Source organism: Myotis daubentonii, chromosome 7, assembly GCF_963259705.1.
Source record: "Myotis daubentonii chromosome 7, mMyoDau2.1, whole genome shotgun sequence".
NCBI classification, from domain to species: domain Eukaryota; kingdom Metazoa; phylum Chordata; class Mammalia; order Chiroptera; family Vespertilionidae; genus Myotis; species Myotis daubentonii.
The window spans coordinates 39910461-39927001 of NC_081846.1; the positions used below are offsets into that span (position 1 = coordinate 39910461).

General features: G+C 39.2%; 1 non-coding gene across 1 annotated transcript; it reads right to left on the minus strand.

Moving 5' to 3' along the window:
- Positions 1–16183: 16183 nt before the first annotated feature.
- LOC132238970 (small nucleolar RNA SNORA51) lies at positions 16184–16315 on the minus strand. The gene has a single exon (XR_009453934.1). It is a non-coding gene; the product is annotated as a small nucleolar RNA SNORA51 (small nucleolar RNA).
- Between the last annotated feature and the right edge of the window lie 226 nt (positions 16316–16541).

Here is a 16541-nt window from a genome sequence, read left to right on the forward strand (position 1 = left end):
GCTTGAAAACCTCAGAGGTTCCAGGATGGAGGGAGATAGAGCACCTGAACCTTTTGAGCAAGATTTAGAAAGGAAGCATTAGTGCTTAGAATTCTGAGGCCTGGTGTAACGCAGTGCCTGGGAGTTGAGCTCACTGTATGGCTGTGACCTCTGTTTGCCTCAGGCTCCCGGAGAAGCAATTTCTCCCCTTTAAGAACGAGGCAGGGCAAAGGCCAGGACTGTGGTATTGAAGACATCTAGCCCCGAAAGACCCTGCCACTACTGATGTTGGTCCCACATTCCATCCAGAGTACCAAGAGAGCCTTAGGTCTTAGGTCTTGCCAAAATGGCTAGCAGAGAGTTGCTGGCCATTGAAACTCCCTTTAGCTTTTGATTCACCTCTTCCAACCAGCACCCAAGGAGCAAAACACTCCTAGGGCAGGGAGCACCCTTCTTGTTCCATAAACAAGTGAGCAGATGGGGCAACATCATTTTCTCCTCCTTAGAGACAAATGGGGACTCCTAATGGTTTCTCTTTGCTTCCCTAATTATAATTCCAAGTTCAATGCAATAGCAGTCGGTGAGTACAAGTGACCAAGCTGGGAGATACTGAATTACCAGTCATGAGGAAAACACAAGTTTGATCATAAAGAATAGAAGGGCTGTGAGAAATTTTCTTAACATAAGTTTATAGCATTACTTGTGAGCAGGAGCAGTGGGGTTAAAGGTAATCACTTCACAGTTCTAAACCAAAAATTGGAAGATAAAAGCATAGAAGTTCATGATCATCTGTTGCTGTCCTTAGGCATCTTAATCAACTCTGTCCAAGCATCTTTCTCTGCTGGAGATCAGGTAGGAGTTTAGGATAATCTCTTATCAGTCTAATACTTGAAATGCCATTTTTTAATCTCTTGGTTTTTAAAAGATAAAAACAGTTTCACTCATCTCTAGAGAGCAAACATAGGAATGTGCCCAGGAGTCTCACCTTAATCCCAGGGTTTGTCATCAGCATTCACACCCTCCTCCCTCCCAACAGCCATGGCCACTCAGTCCACATGAGAGGATTATTTGCCTGTTCAACATCATCCTATATAATAAAACCCTAATATGCAAATTGACCAAACTGCAGAACAACCGGCAGAACAACAGGTCACTAGGACGCACACTGACCACCAGGGGGAAGATGCTCAACTCAGGAGCTGCCCCCTGGTGGTCAGTGCACTCCCACGAGGGAGTGCTGCTCAGGCAGAAGCCGGGCTCATGGTTGGTGAGCACAGTGGTGGTAGCAGGAGCCTCTACCACCTCTGCTGCAGGCAGACTGTAAGGAGAGAGGGGTCCTGGACTGCAAGAACCCTGGACTGTGAGAGGGATGTCTGACTGCCAGCAGACATCTCCCAAGGAATCCCGGACTGCGAGAGGATGCATGCCGAGCTAAGGAACCCCGCCCCCCCCCCCCCCCCGCCCGCACAAATTTCATGCAATAGGCCTCCATTATAAGCATGTTGAGCATTAGGGACACTCGGAGGAGGGAACCTCAAACTAGAAGGAGAAAGCAGAACCCTGGAAGAGTTTGCATTTAGTTTTGGGAATGAAGGTGCTAAGGCATGTTGGAATGGGACAAGAGGCACCATCTATGGAAAGGTTTACTTGGAGGTTTGTCAAAACAAAGAAAAATTTAAAAAACAGAGAGATGGGGAGAACAGAAAAGTTCAGATATTTCTCATTTGGGCAGAACCTGCCTTAAATTAGAAGCAGAATTGAAGAGTTCCATTTCATTGGCTTCCTCACTCCAAAATAGGTGCTGATCCTTCCCCATCCCTGTTCCCTGCTACCTAAGTTTTGCATGTGGTGTCACCAGCCTGTCAAGCTGTCTGGCTTTGGGCTCAGGCTGAGCAAACCCAGTGAAGCCAAGTCCACATTCTCACAGCACCTCAAACACGTGGCCTTCTCTCCTTAGCCTCGTCCAGTGTGGTCTCACATGGCCACAAAGGAACACACCAGTGACAAAAGGCTCTGCTCGCTGTCACTGTGGTAACATGAATGGTCTCAAATCCGATGGCAGAGGAGAAAACAGGCTTAGATAGGACACGTTGCCTCCAGTCACAGACTGTGGCAGACCTGGCATTTGAACTCACTTTTGAAAAACTCTAACTTCTGTGTTCGTCTTTGTTACTTCCATCTTCCTACCACTTTGCCAGAGGCATCTTCTTTAACTAAGCCCAATATCAGTACCCTTTTTGTACCATGCTATTTTTGTTAACACATCCCTATGAAGAAAAGCTGAAAAAGTTAATTTTGACCCCCCCTAAAAAAAAAAGAGAAATACTCAGTGATTAACTCAAGGCCACGTAGTAAAAAAGGAAGATCAGTACTTCAACCCACAGCTCTTTGACACACAATTCCATGCTCCTCACCACTAATGTATACCACCTTCTTCCAGACTTTCAAAAATGTTCATCCAACTGTAATACTATGCAGTCCCCAGCAAAAAAAAAATGTCTTTCACATAGATTTTATTAATCTTTCATGAATTCAAATCTGTTATGAACCTCTATATATTATTTTGATTATTTTCCTGGCTTTATTGTCTTTCGGGAAGACAGTCTCTGTGAAGTCTGAGTTTAATTTAAATTCAACCCAAGTTGAAAAAGGTTTACCACTCTCCTGAGTACTACCAATTTCTGGTATAGAATTGCTGACCTAGTTCTAAGTAAGACATAAATTCACACAGCTTAAGTGTAATCTTTAGGCTAAGAGTTGAGTTATTGTTTATGTCCCACTTATATAGAATGCTGCCCTTTCAAATAATCCATTTCTTATTGTAAATGTTTAAGGGATAAAAATAATTGTGCTTATACTTTAGCAAAAAAAATATGATGCTACTTTGACCTTGATTTTTATATCTTATAGTCTGAACACCCTACTTAGGATCAGTCTTAGGAAATATAGCACTATTTTATGTTGTGTAAGATAAAACATCACATACTCAACTCTATATCTTTAAGCTGGAAGGTTAAATAGGTAGGTACAAAATAGCTGTCTGTACTTACACTAAGTCTGATAAAGAAGAGGGGAAAGTTCATAATTATCTAACTATAGGAGTTTAAACAGAAGTTTTTACTAACTATTGTACTGATGGCATATAGATTGATTTTGGCTCATATAACAAAAATGTCAGCAACACTAAAAAATCTACTGATTAGAGATATCAAAATTATAACTTGTGACACAAGCTTCAGAATCAGCAAACGCCTCCAAGCTTCTCATTGTTTTATACTATTTATAAAGACAAATTATTTAAAGGAATATTATAAAATTTAGAAATTGTTACAAACTGAGGCATAAAACTCCAAATGATAAACACTAAATGGTAAAGAGAACAATCAGAGCTGTAGTTGTAGTCATCTTAATTAGGTATGAATTAATGAAAAAATAACTACATCCAATGTGATAAAGAGCTGTGGGTTAAATAAAAGAATCAGATATGGATACGTCAAGAAAAATATTCAGGAAGAATGTACAAACCCGTGATTTAGTAAGGGCATATTCAATTGCAAGACATAGAAATCTTCTAAATCCAGTGTAATGAAAACAGGGCACAACGTAAAGGTAAAAATGCAGGTTTCATGGGCATTCTGAGAGAGGAAATAAAGACTGCAAGGATCTCATAACGAACTGGAGGCAGGAACTGAGGCATGCCTCACAGACTGTTTCCGGAGCTCACCCAAGTTTCTACTCCCCTCTTACCACCTTCCTGGGCTTGCACACGACCCAACGTGGCCACATCATCATGTCGGCTCTCACCTCAGGCTGTTATGTCAAGCACAGCTGTGGATGCCTGAAACTGTGAATTGTACCGAACCTATTTATATATGACTTTTACTATATAGTCCTATGATAAAGTTTGACTTATAAATTAGGCACAGTAAGAAATTAACAACAATACCTAATGATAAAATAGAACAATTATAATAATATACTGTGATAAATGTGGTCCCTGTCAAAACATCTTATTGTACTGTACTCACCCTTCTTCATGTGATGACGTGATATGATAAAATGTCTACATGATAGATGGAGTGAAGTGAATGATGTTGATTACTACTGCCCTTCTCAGATACCCCAGAAGGTCAAAACTAGCACAGTTTTATAGATCAAAACTAGCACAAATTTCTTTTTCCTTCTTCACCATTTCATGGGTAGATTTGTTCTTACTGTAGATCTTAGCAACCTCATCATACATTATTTTATTTCCTTGTTAAGTCAAGAACTTCCACTTTTTCTTTCTGGAATTTTCTATTCACTATTTTCAGTCTTCAGTTGACAGCAGGTAGCTGAGACCACAGAAAGGGAAACTGCAGATAAGGCAGGATACTGTACTCACTATCATGGATGAGCTTGCTTCCCAGTCGCCTCAGACATGGGCCGTAAGTCTCTGGGTCAGGTGTTCCCCTTAAGGCACATTCGCTGCAGCAGGGGCCGAACTGAAAGACAGTTTTTAAGAAGGAAAACTTGATAGGAAAAACAAAACAAAACACCAAAGTGTACATCTACCTCCACCTACAAAAAGAACAACAGAAACAGTAAAAATTAACCTATATATATTTTAAGAACAAGTGGGGCCTGCCCAAATTTCAAAAAAAAATAGAGATTCCTAAAACAATTTACTTGGTCAATCTTTCTCCCATATTTAATGCAAATAAAACAATTTCATTTTTAGATTACTGTAAATTGAAAAACAAATGTTTAACAATGCTTTTGATTTTGGTTTTTGAGCTTGACAGAGGTTGTTTGAATACCATAACTAAACTTAACAGCTCCAACGTGCACATTTCAAATGTACAGGTCTCTGAATAACATGGAAAAATCATGAGCACGTAATTCAGGTTACTGTTTTCAAAAGTGCTTAAATGATATCACAGTAGGATTTCTATTGTGGTTCAAGCAAAACAACAACAACAAAAACCTTAGAGTTTAATGTAATTTACTTTAAATTGGGTTTTATTAGATGAACTCATGAAATATGAGTTATTAATTCAAAATCAAAATTTTCTAATATACTGTAATTATGCCATCTATGTTTATTTTTAATATTCAACTATCAAACAATGTATATATAATATTATACAGACTCTCACAAAACCGTCTGAAACTATCACAAGCACTTCTGCTTTTCATTCATTATAGAAATGTTTCTTAATTCATCTATTTTTTATTTTTTTTTAGAATCTATAAGTTATTTTCTATTTTATTTGGAATTCTTAGTAGCATGCTTTTCACAAAGGAGGCACTTTAAATTCATTGACTGATTTTCATTTGTGGTAGCCAATCTCTCCTCAACCTACAATTCCGTAAGTTTTATTAAGTGCCCACTTTGTGAAAAGCACCATACTTAGTGAAGCAATTAGGTTTTAAAATAGCTTTTAATCAGTGATTAAACTTCCATTTTACTCTTTCCACAGTTCCCTAACAGATGAATAAATACATACATGAACTGGTAAGTCCTTAGATAATTAAGGATTGATTACATTTCCTAATAATGTACCTACTTTAATTGGTTCTCCTTTGCTTCTATGTTCTCTTTATTGCAGGATTCCTCCCTTAGCAATTTTTCTCTGTGCACATTGAAATGACAAGTTAATGTCAAGGGGGGAAAAAACTAACATTTTTATATATAATTAATCACTAGGGTCATCTCGACTTGATCCTCTTTCTTTAAAGGGATCAATTGTAGAAATTTGGGTTATTTTATTTTTAAATGTTGTGAAGCTAAATTTACTGCTATTTTAATTAAGACATTTTTTTTGTGTGGATGGAAACACTACCAAATTTTTGCCAATAGCGCAAAGTATTCGGTGGTTTACAAATTGTGTATATCATTGCTGTGTACAGTATGAAAGTTTTACAAATTTTATCATCTACCTGGAATTTATGTCCCAGCTTTTTTCCAAGTACCTATTAATATAAACTCCCCACTTCCATTTCCCCGCTTGTAGTATTTTAAAAATATTGTTCATTTTGTATTAACTACATTTTAAATACTGTTTCACAATAATAACTCTAAATATGAAGCCCAATTATAGCAGGTTAATAAAACATTACTGCCTAAATTTTCAGATCCTAAGAGGTAGGAGCAATTCCATGAGGGCTGTTGACTTAAAGACAGAGTATATGTATCCAGAACAGAAAAGCTTTGGGTGAAAATTCTAGAGTAGCCTGACTCTGAGAGAGTTAGAAGAAAACAAACCACTTGTTAAGGCCAAATCAGGAGCTGAGTGTCCTAGCTCAGGGTGAGTAGGTTGAGGCCATTATGTACTAAGTAACAAATCCAAAATCAAAACCAAAGGGGAGGTCAGAGGTCAGTTCTTTGGTGATGGTTCACAACAATTTTTCAAAACTAAGGTTGGTGGCAAGAACCAGAGGCAGGAATGAAGGGAGAATGGGACAGATCTTCAGGACCAAATAAGAAAACAGTAAAATAGACAATACTAGATCCTAAAAAACAAAGACCAAGAGGATAGATAGCAAGGAACAGGTAGTAACAATAATATAGCAGCTATGTCCAAAATAATTTTCTGCAATAATGGAGAGTTCCACCCTTCATCATTCTAATCGTGGCCTATCCACATGTGAATTTTGAGCACTTGAAATGTGCTCAATAGATTTTGTACAAGTAAGAAACTGAATTTTAAAATTTTATTTAAATTTAATTAACATGATTTAAACATGTATAACTACTGTATTCAACATATCAAAATGACTAATATAAAAATATTGAAAATGCCAAATACTAATCAGGATATGGAAAACCTGATCACTCATAGATTTCTGGGGGTAATATAAAATGGTAAGTCACTCTGGTAAAGTTTGCTAGTTTCCTAAAAGAATAAATATTTTAGTGCCACAGTAGCCAGAAATTGTATTCAATTGGGGTGTTCAAGTAGCCAGAGAAATGAAGAGTTATATTTAAAGACAAACCTATATATGAATGTTTATAACTTTATTCATAACAGTAAAAAGTTGTAAACAACCCAGATGTCTTTCAATGGGTAAATGCTTAAAAATACTGTTATATCCATACTATGAAATACTATTCAACAATTACAAAGAAGGTAATATTAACATGATACCGTTGTAATAACCTGGTTATTATTCAACAGAAAAAGAATAAAGGAAAGACTAGATAATACAGGTATGCCATTTATACAGCTTTAATAATTTAACACTTTCCAAGTCTGTTCCCCACTGATTGATGGGGGAAGGGACTGGACAAAGGTAATTTGGACGCACGTCCGGTAAGGTCTCGGTAACATGGGGGAAGATGTTTATCTGTAAGTCACATCTGGGAACAGGTAATTGGCCAGAATAGGCGTGACCATTGCAAGGGTGTAACACCTTGGTTTTGATATTGTACTATAGTTTTATAAAATATTATCATTGGAGAAACTGGATAATGAGTATGTGGGGTCATTCTGTGTTATTTCTTATAACTCCATCTGAATCTATAATAACTCAAAATAAAACATTTAATTGAAAATATCCACAGAACTAAAAAAAATGTGTAGAACACAAGGAATGTTCAAGGTCAGGATGGAACATAAGGAATTTTCTTGGCATTGTTTGATAGATGTATATACTTGAAAGTGTATCATGTAAAGGAGGAAAAAAAGAAATTAAAGGATAAAATTCGAAAAAAATTATAGGAATTTAAAATAATAAAAAATTTCTATAATTAAAAATTATAGAAAACAGATTATGGCTCAATGGCAGAGAAAGCTTTTTAGTAGTAAACTAAGGGGTGTTCAACACTGGAATGGGCTTCCTAGAGGAGCAAGATTTATGTGACGCATTCAAGTAGGAAGGACATTGCAAAAGGCAGATCGAATTTGGTGGAGGTTGGACTTCACTGGGGCATCACAAATTCAAATGCCAATAGGAAACTAGGTAATAAACATGAACTACTAAAGCATTCTGGGAGAAAAATAAAGAACAATGTGGACCAGTGGGGCTGTGGAACCTGGAGGACCATCTGCCACTCAGCATAGGGAGATGACTGCCTGTGAGAATACTGACTGAGAGGAAAGGAGAAAGAGAGATAGACATATCAATGATGAGAGAGAATCATTGATCAGCTGCCTCCTGCATGTCCCACACTGGGGATCGAGCCCGCAACCCGGGCATGTGCCCTTGGCAGGAATTGAACCCAGGACCCGTCAGTCCGCAGGCCCATGCTCTATCCACTGAGCCAAACTGGCCAGGGTAAGGAGCTAGATCTTTAAAGGTTTTGAGAAAAGCCAGAAATGGCTTTCTGGATGAAACCTCCCAATAATTAAAACATCTTTACTAATTTGCTCATTATATTCAAATACTATGAGGTCTAAAACCATTTAGTCCAAATAAAATTATTATCTGGAACCCATCCTATTGTTTTAATTTTAGCACTTTACATGAGTTACAAAAAATGGTGTTTAGTATTGTATCCCTACATTTCAATTTCCAAAACCTCTTCTACTGATATCTCAGCTATTTCCATGAAAACGTCTTGAATAAATATCTTATTTGTTGCAATTTGTATTTTATATTAAAGTAACAATTAGACCAACATCTTTCTGTTACTCCCTGTATATGATGGCTCGTCTATATATATATAAGAGGCTCATATGCAAAGTGTCCCCTTGGAAGTTTGACCGGGAGACAGGGAGTTCAATCACTTGCTATGACATGCACTGACCAGAATGAAGGAAGCTCAGAATTAAGGAAGGCTGCAGCCAGCAGCTGGAAGCCGGGGAATGGAGGCCCCAGCCAGCAGCAGGAAGTCCCTGATCGGCCTTGATCACCAGCCAGGCCTAGGGACCCTACCTGTGCACGAATTTCATGCACCGGGCCTCTAGTTTATTATATTTTTGGAGGTCATTCATGAAAGTTCCAATTTTATTGCAGAATATATTATCTTTGGCACATATTCAGACATATAATAATGTTTCATTATTCAAATTTACTTCATGAAGGTGTGTGTATTCTTCTGTCCTGATTAAAACTTTCTTGAAAGGATCAAGTCTTCCATTGCCTTTTTCTGTTCTCATATTGCTTGCGTCACTTCAGATTACACTTAACGAAGTGATCAAAAGTGGTTAGTTTACAACAAGCATGTCAACGAGGCATGTGGCCTGCCAGCCGCAAGTTTGACATGCTTGGTTTATAAGGTCCTGCATCAAATAATATAACTGAAAGTATTCCTGACCAAAACGGGAGAAGTTGAGATAAGTGAGCCCAAAGATTCCCTCGGTCCTTCCCTCTGCCGACTTAGCAGAGCTGTCAGAACTCCCCATCCTGGCAGAGGGCCTTCCCCTCTTAATTTTCAGCACCATCAGTGTTTCCCCAGGCCTTACCGGAAGCTCTCCAAGGGGCGATGACTGAAGATATCCATTCACTGCTTTGAACTTCAAAGAGAAATAAAGAAAACAAAGCCTGTGTATTTTATGTAATGGTGGCCTTGGGAGGAATTTGCATTGTAGGGCAGCTTAAATGGGGTTAAATGAGGGAAATGCTCATTCCCTCCCTTTCTTCCAAGTTCAACTAGATGTTATGGTATTAGGGCCTACAATGCCCACGGTAAGGTCCTATGACAGAGGCAGGGAGCCTGCGCATTGGGTGGAGGAACCACAAACATGTCAGGTGGCACCGACAGCAGAGAAAAGTGATGAATCCCCATGCTTATGGTCTTCAACTTTTCCTTTACCCGTCAAGTACTGAGATTTGGAGCTGTGAAAATAATGTTGTGTTTAAAGAACATACGATCGACAGATTCATATAACTGTATGCTAAAGAGGAACACACACATACACACACACAGAGCACGCCTTTGTCCATCAAATAAAATAAAACATTGTAAAGAGCCACCCACAGGGCCTTTGACAATCAAATATAGTGTTTTTTAAACAAGTGGCAAAAGATAAAGCGTCTACGGAAGCTTAATCAAAAACCAATTTTAATAAGTTTTACTTCCACAAAAAAAGAAAGTAAGAGAATCAAAACCCAGTTTCAGAAATGCCCATGTACCGCAGTTTTGGCAGCACCGTGTTCACCGCCTGGTTCCTGAACTGGTGGAGATGTGTCCTGCCTCCCCTCCCAGGAAGCTTCACTTCCTTTAACTTACTTCTTCACTCATCAAACTTCCCCACACTTAGCGCATCCCTTTACCCCACGGCGGCTCCAGATGGAATACATCCTTTCCTTCCTCTGCACTAATGCGGCCACTCCTATTTGACTTTCATGAATACATGTCTTTATATAAAGAAGAAAAAAAAAAGACAAAAGAGGTCCATGTCCTACTGAGTATTTCAGCTTCAAAATTCAGTTCTGAGGACACAAGCTGCATTGAGAATGGCAGACCGGAATTCTGGGAAGGACAGCGTGGAAACCTCAATACCAGAACAGTCTTCTCAGATCCCGCAATGCTACAGCGCAGGACAAAGGAGAGAGGCGCGCCCTCTGCTCTTTCATGTAACCTTTTCGCCCTGAAAGAGCAAAGGTTACCAAACACCAGACAGTTTCTCTTTAAGTGCAGTTGCTCTGCTGACTCTGAGTGTCAGATCTAAGTCCAGTGAAAGCATTAGCAACAGTGTTACTAGGGCTTTTCTTTTCTTTTTTTTTTCTCTTCAATCTACAGAGAAAAGGTAGGCAACATCTTGTTTACCTGGATCACTGGATCAGCCTCTGAACTGACCTTTGCTTGCTTCCCCCACCCTCTGCAGTTTATTCTCCAAGAGCAGCCAGAGAGAGACCTTAAAACACATCAGACGCTAAACCTCTTCCACTCAAAAATGCAACTGCTCTGCCTGTCCACTGGGGTTAAAGCCCAAGTTTTACACCATCTGCTCCCACATTCATCTCCCTGACTGTGCTGACCGCATCTCCCACTCCTCACCCCTCACTCTGCTCCAGCCCCAAGCCTCTTGGCGTCCTTAGAACACGCCCGGAAGGCTGGTCCCGGGGCATCTGCACCAGAGGACCCCTCTGCTGGGACGGACCACTTTCCCATGGACGTCACTGGCTTGGCTCAAACATCAGCATCAAAAAACACCTGCCTCCACCACCCTGTAAAAGGGCAAAGTCCTTTTTTTTCTCCTATTTCTACTATACTTCCGACTCCTTAATCCTGGCTTACTTTTCATTTGTCCATATTATTTATTATCAATTGTATATGATGGAGGTCTACAAAGGCAGGGATCTTTGTTTTATTGGCCCATTTACTTCAACTACCTAGAAGAGTGCCTGGCATGTGCTTGGTAGGCAGTTACATTTATTGAACAAATAAATTAATGGTGAATTGGTGTGTGTTTTTTATTTGACGATAATAAAGGTACTATCCTGGCTAGAAGAAACATTATATTGTTAACAAAGTAATTGTAATTCACAATCACTGAATAATCAAAAACTATTTATTTTTTGAATTCAAAATCATGGACATTTTTCCCCCAAAGATTCATGGAAGGCCCTCAAAATCCATAGTATGAAGGTAAGCGGTTAAAATCCTATTTGATTTTGAGTTAGCAAGTAAACTGGAAATTTGGAGAGCATTTTTTAATTGCCTTTATCTAGGAAACCAGGCCTACCTTTGCTCTTAGACCAGTTGCCTACCCTCAGTGCAGAGATAGGGGAACTAGCATTTTGGCGCAAAATCAAAATTCTCTCCTGTTGTTTGGTGCCTATGCCAGTTGGTCAAACCCCTTGCTGCATCTAGAGCTTTTCCTGGCAACACGCTCTGGTCTGGGACCTGGGCCTGTGCCCCTGGCTTGTACTTTCTGGTCTCCTAGTTACGACTTTTAGCCCTTCTTTCTAATCTCCTTGCATTGTGCACACTCATGCCCTCTGCTTGTTCCTTGAGCCTTGGCTGATTCTCCAAATCCTGGCCCATGTGATCGATACAGAGATGCATCACTCAGATCCCCCTTTCAGGAATACTTGTTGGCCAGCTGTGGCAAGTACGATCGGCAGGCAGTCTCCAACGGCCAGCCCCACCAAGGACTGCCTCAGCTTCCAAGGCCGGCCTGCCCCACGGTCACACCTTCCCTAGGCAGCCTTCACCTAGTGATGGACACTCTAAGGAGCAGGGCTTGCTCCAGGGCCCGCTTTAGATTGGCCAAGGTGTTGCCAGGCATGATCATAACCCAACTTCTCCCTCTGCCCAATCCTGCTTCCACCGCTTCCATTTACAGGCATCGATCTCTAATAAACACCTGTATCCCCAAACACCATCTCACTCTCTGCTCTGGAGAACCCAACTGGCAAGAACCTCCAACTCTCTTGAATGTCAAAATTGAGAACTCCGAAGAGGCAGGCAGTGAAGCAGACTATCTGTGAGCAATGCTCGGGGGGTAACACATGATACACAAGAGACAGAAGCAATGTTATATCTGTAATGAGTCCTTGTTGTGTTATGTGTACTTAACATCAGCTAATAACATAAGAGAGCTATTTGCTTTTCTTAATGCTTTGTTTTCGAAGTAGCTTTCTTAAGGCTTGAGCAAAACTCTCTTCTCACTCACCCTCTGGAAAATTCTCATTTTAAATTGATCATTCTTATACAAGAAAATAAAACATCAATTCTGGAGATAATCAGAACATAATTTAGATTCTGAATGAGGACCTTGGGAAACTGAGCTTGCTATCTATATTATAAAAGGCCTGTGGCCCTAATGCTGTAATGACCAAAGACCGGCGCGCGTGGGTGGGCCTGTGTGATTTTGCGCGCTGGGCTTCTAGTATTATGTAATTCATAGGAATGTCGTCATGAAATGTATATATTGACAACATCTATTTGTAACAATACACTTTCAACCACATAACTTTGTTTCAAAACACTTTTCAGATAGAGTGGGTCTAAGATATAGTGAATTTGTCATTAATATTGTGAATACTTCTGGTTGGTATCACCTTATGTTGGCCGAAATCATTCACCCCTACTTTACTGTGATATTTCCCCATATTCTTGTAGGTAAAACTGCCTTTGTTCCAATGAATTTTAGCTAGACCCCCACGCATGCACAGGCACTGCCTCCCCCTTTCCTGAGGGTGAACACAGTTAGCATTTTCCAAACCTCTCCAGTCACCATGCAATCCTTTGAGTGGCTGATTCCTGTGCCAAGTCCATTGGGCTTGGCCCCTGATGAGCGGTTCTGAATTCCAAAGGCTGCTTGTTTGAAAATTCATGAGCTCCTCAATGAGGCGGTTCCTTTTCTGGCTGCCCCACTGCTCAGTTAGTTCAGACAACAAGCTGCTGAGGGATGGATAATTTTTCATTTTCGTTGCCAGAACCTACAGGGAAGTGGGTATTTTACTGCTATTGTGGAATTTTCAGAAGTTTGGGAAACAGAGGATTTATTTTTTTGTTTTGTTTTGATACAGGACAGTCTGACAATGACTCTGGCAACGATACAAAAATCTCCATGCTTGTAAACCAGAATACCATTTGCAGCCATCTGGCCTGCGTGCAGCACCCTCTGAGGGGGACAGATATAGAAACGGTTAGCAATTAAGAGGTTTAAAATGGCTTTCCCATTAATGTCTGAACTGAACTATCCCATGATAAAGGTATAATGGGCAATGAAGGGGTTGCTGATTCTTTGTCAGCACACTTCCCATCATGATAAAAATTCTCTGACAAACTGCATTTCTTAATTTCTCAACCCCTCTCCACTACCACCACCACCATTCGCCCAGATTTCTGGATTCGAAATTTCTTTTGTCCCAAATATCACATTCACAATCATGATAAACTAAAAAAATCCATTAAAAGATCCACAGTATGCCCCATTGTGTTTATTATTCTCCTTTTTTAATATGACCGAGGCTTGATTCCAAAGAACAGATGAAATCCCTTTAAACAGCATAATGTGAATCACTGGCTTTTCATTTTAAGTTTCACCTTTAAATGATAAGCACTGAATATTTTGCTAGGATAGTTTTGAACAATAAAACACAGAAGAAAGTTTTAATTCTTGAAACCTAAAGACATCGTTCCTATAGATCAGGAAATATGACTTGCGACCTCTTTAAAATTATTTACAGGTTTTCATAATAATAATTGGCATTATATATCAGGATATATAGATAGCACTATAAATTGTAGTCTTGTTACTTTCCAGGATAATAATAAGAGACCAAAGTTATCCAACGATCTAGAAACAAATTCTAAGGAGTTACACTGAAATTAAAGAGGAGAGAGAGAGAGAGAGAGAGAGAGAGAGAGAGAGAGAGAGAGAGAGACTAGGGAGAGGTTGTCTATTTCCTCCCACGCAGCCTGGGCCTCAGATTTCTGTCCTGCCTGTCCAGAACATGATCTGCTAGTAGTAACCTGCAAAGCAGGCTTTGTGCTGTCACTGATTTCGCACTTTTTACACACAGTCACATGTTTTTATCTGAGGCTTGCAAAGATTTCTCACTAACTTGTCAAGTTCAGAAAACCCAGAACTGGAAAGAGATCAGACAAGAGTTTTCCCAGACAAATGAGCATGTTGGAGGAAGCCGCTGTCAATGGCAGTGGGAATTTCCCCTATGCTTGAGCACACTTTGCAGCACCGTGAAGACATTAAGAAGTTATGGTTTCATGCACCTGGCTAGTGATTTACGAAGTTGCCTCCTGATTTAATAGAGTGCTAGGAAGGCCTGTTGTTATACCAACTAAAAGAATCATAAAACGTTAATGAATGTTATGAAACTTCATGAATATTTCATCTGAAGGCTGTTAGATTTATCTTGAGGTTAAAGAGCACATAGACCATAAATCAAGCCCAAGATGGAGTTGCTTGAGGTTCGTACTTAGTGAGAATGTTTACATGTTAGGTAAGGCTACAGGTGTTTATCACATTAGTCACATGTTAGAACCCAGTGACTGAATATAAAGTAAAAAAAATTCAGTTTTAAAATATATAATATTAAAAAGGATCACCAAAGGTTTCTAGGAAGCGTTTGGTGTTATTTTTTGAAACAATATCGGCTTTATTGTAATTTTTCATTCATTTATTAAGTAATTCAAAACTATAATCAATATTCAATAAAAAGGTATCATGAGGCTATTTAATAGGTATGTTAAATGAAACAATGAGTATAAAGCCTGTTCTTTAACTATGAGCTACATATAACCATTTACATTAAATCTTTACTATATCGTCAGTATCAAGGCAATTTCTCACTTGGAATATTTATAGTTAGTTTAAAATTCAGTAGTTATTTTGTTAGATAGGTATATTTTATTTCTTCCAAGAGAACAAAAAAAAATTATGCTTCCCTAGGCTATACTAGGCACGGAAGTGAAATTTACTTCAGTGATTATGGGATTTCCCTTCTAGCTTTGTAGCTAGGTGACAGCAAACCCCTTAACTCTTTTAAATTAAGGTTTTCCCTTGTCCTATGTTTTTCAAAGTGTGAGAAATGTTACTTAAATATGGATATAATCTTTCTGAAAAAGTTTTTATTTACCTGGCATTGGAAATGAAAACATAAGACCTCATTCATTCATTTGATCTGTCACTCAGAATATTTGTGAATGCCTAGTATGTGATGTGTACTGCTAGGTGATGGCGATGATATGGAGGATGGACAAAATGTGGTCCCTACCTGCAGAATGTTTGGCTTCAAAAGGGGCACATGTAATTAAATAAGAAATTATAAAAAGTGTGATAGCTGACATAATAGAAGCTGTGATGAGGGAACATGAGAGGGATACATGCCCCAGAACTTAGGGGTCAAAGATAGCACCTAGAGAAAATAATGTCTAGAATCAGACCCACCTGAACTATGAGTAAAGTCATAATGAAGTAGGATGTAGGCTAGGAAGAAGAAAAAACATGATCTAGCAGAGGAGCTGAGGAAAACTTGTAATGGATAAAGTTCATTGAATGTGCACTTTTGTGGAAGAGAATGGGAAGACGGAGGGAAGGAAAGGAGGCCATAGACCACACCTATAAACCCTGCCAGGAGCTGGAACTCCTCCTCAGGACAAAGGCCCTCACTGAGGGGGTTCAGCAGGGTAGTGATATCGTTAAACTTCCGTTTCATCTTGTTTAAAGTTACATGCCTTGTTTGGTAGAGAAAATGCTTTATATGTCTACTCTTCATACTAGAATGAACACCAAGAATTTGATCAATGTCTAAGGCAGTGACTGATGGTTTTGAAAGCAGTATTGTTTTTTTTTCTTTTCCTTAATGTCGCCCCATTCACAATACAGACCAAGCCAAAGGCCTGAGCTGCGGTGTATATGGGGTGGGCTTACTCTGCCTCCTATTTCTGTACAGTCAGTGTAAGAACACAGCCTGTGGTAAGCACCAGGAGGCCTAAAAGCAGTTTTATAAAGAGAGTTGCGAGTGGGAAATCCAATTATTTATGTAGAAAATGTTGAACATCACTAATGCTCTTAAATGGTGAAAAAGAGAATGATCAAGATATGTGTCTCTAAGAATAAAGTCAGATAAATAAATGTAAGAGGATTTTCTCATAAGAATGGAGTAGTTGCAGTTAGATCATGAGATTTTTTTTATGGAGGTCTTAAAAATATAAATTA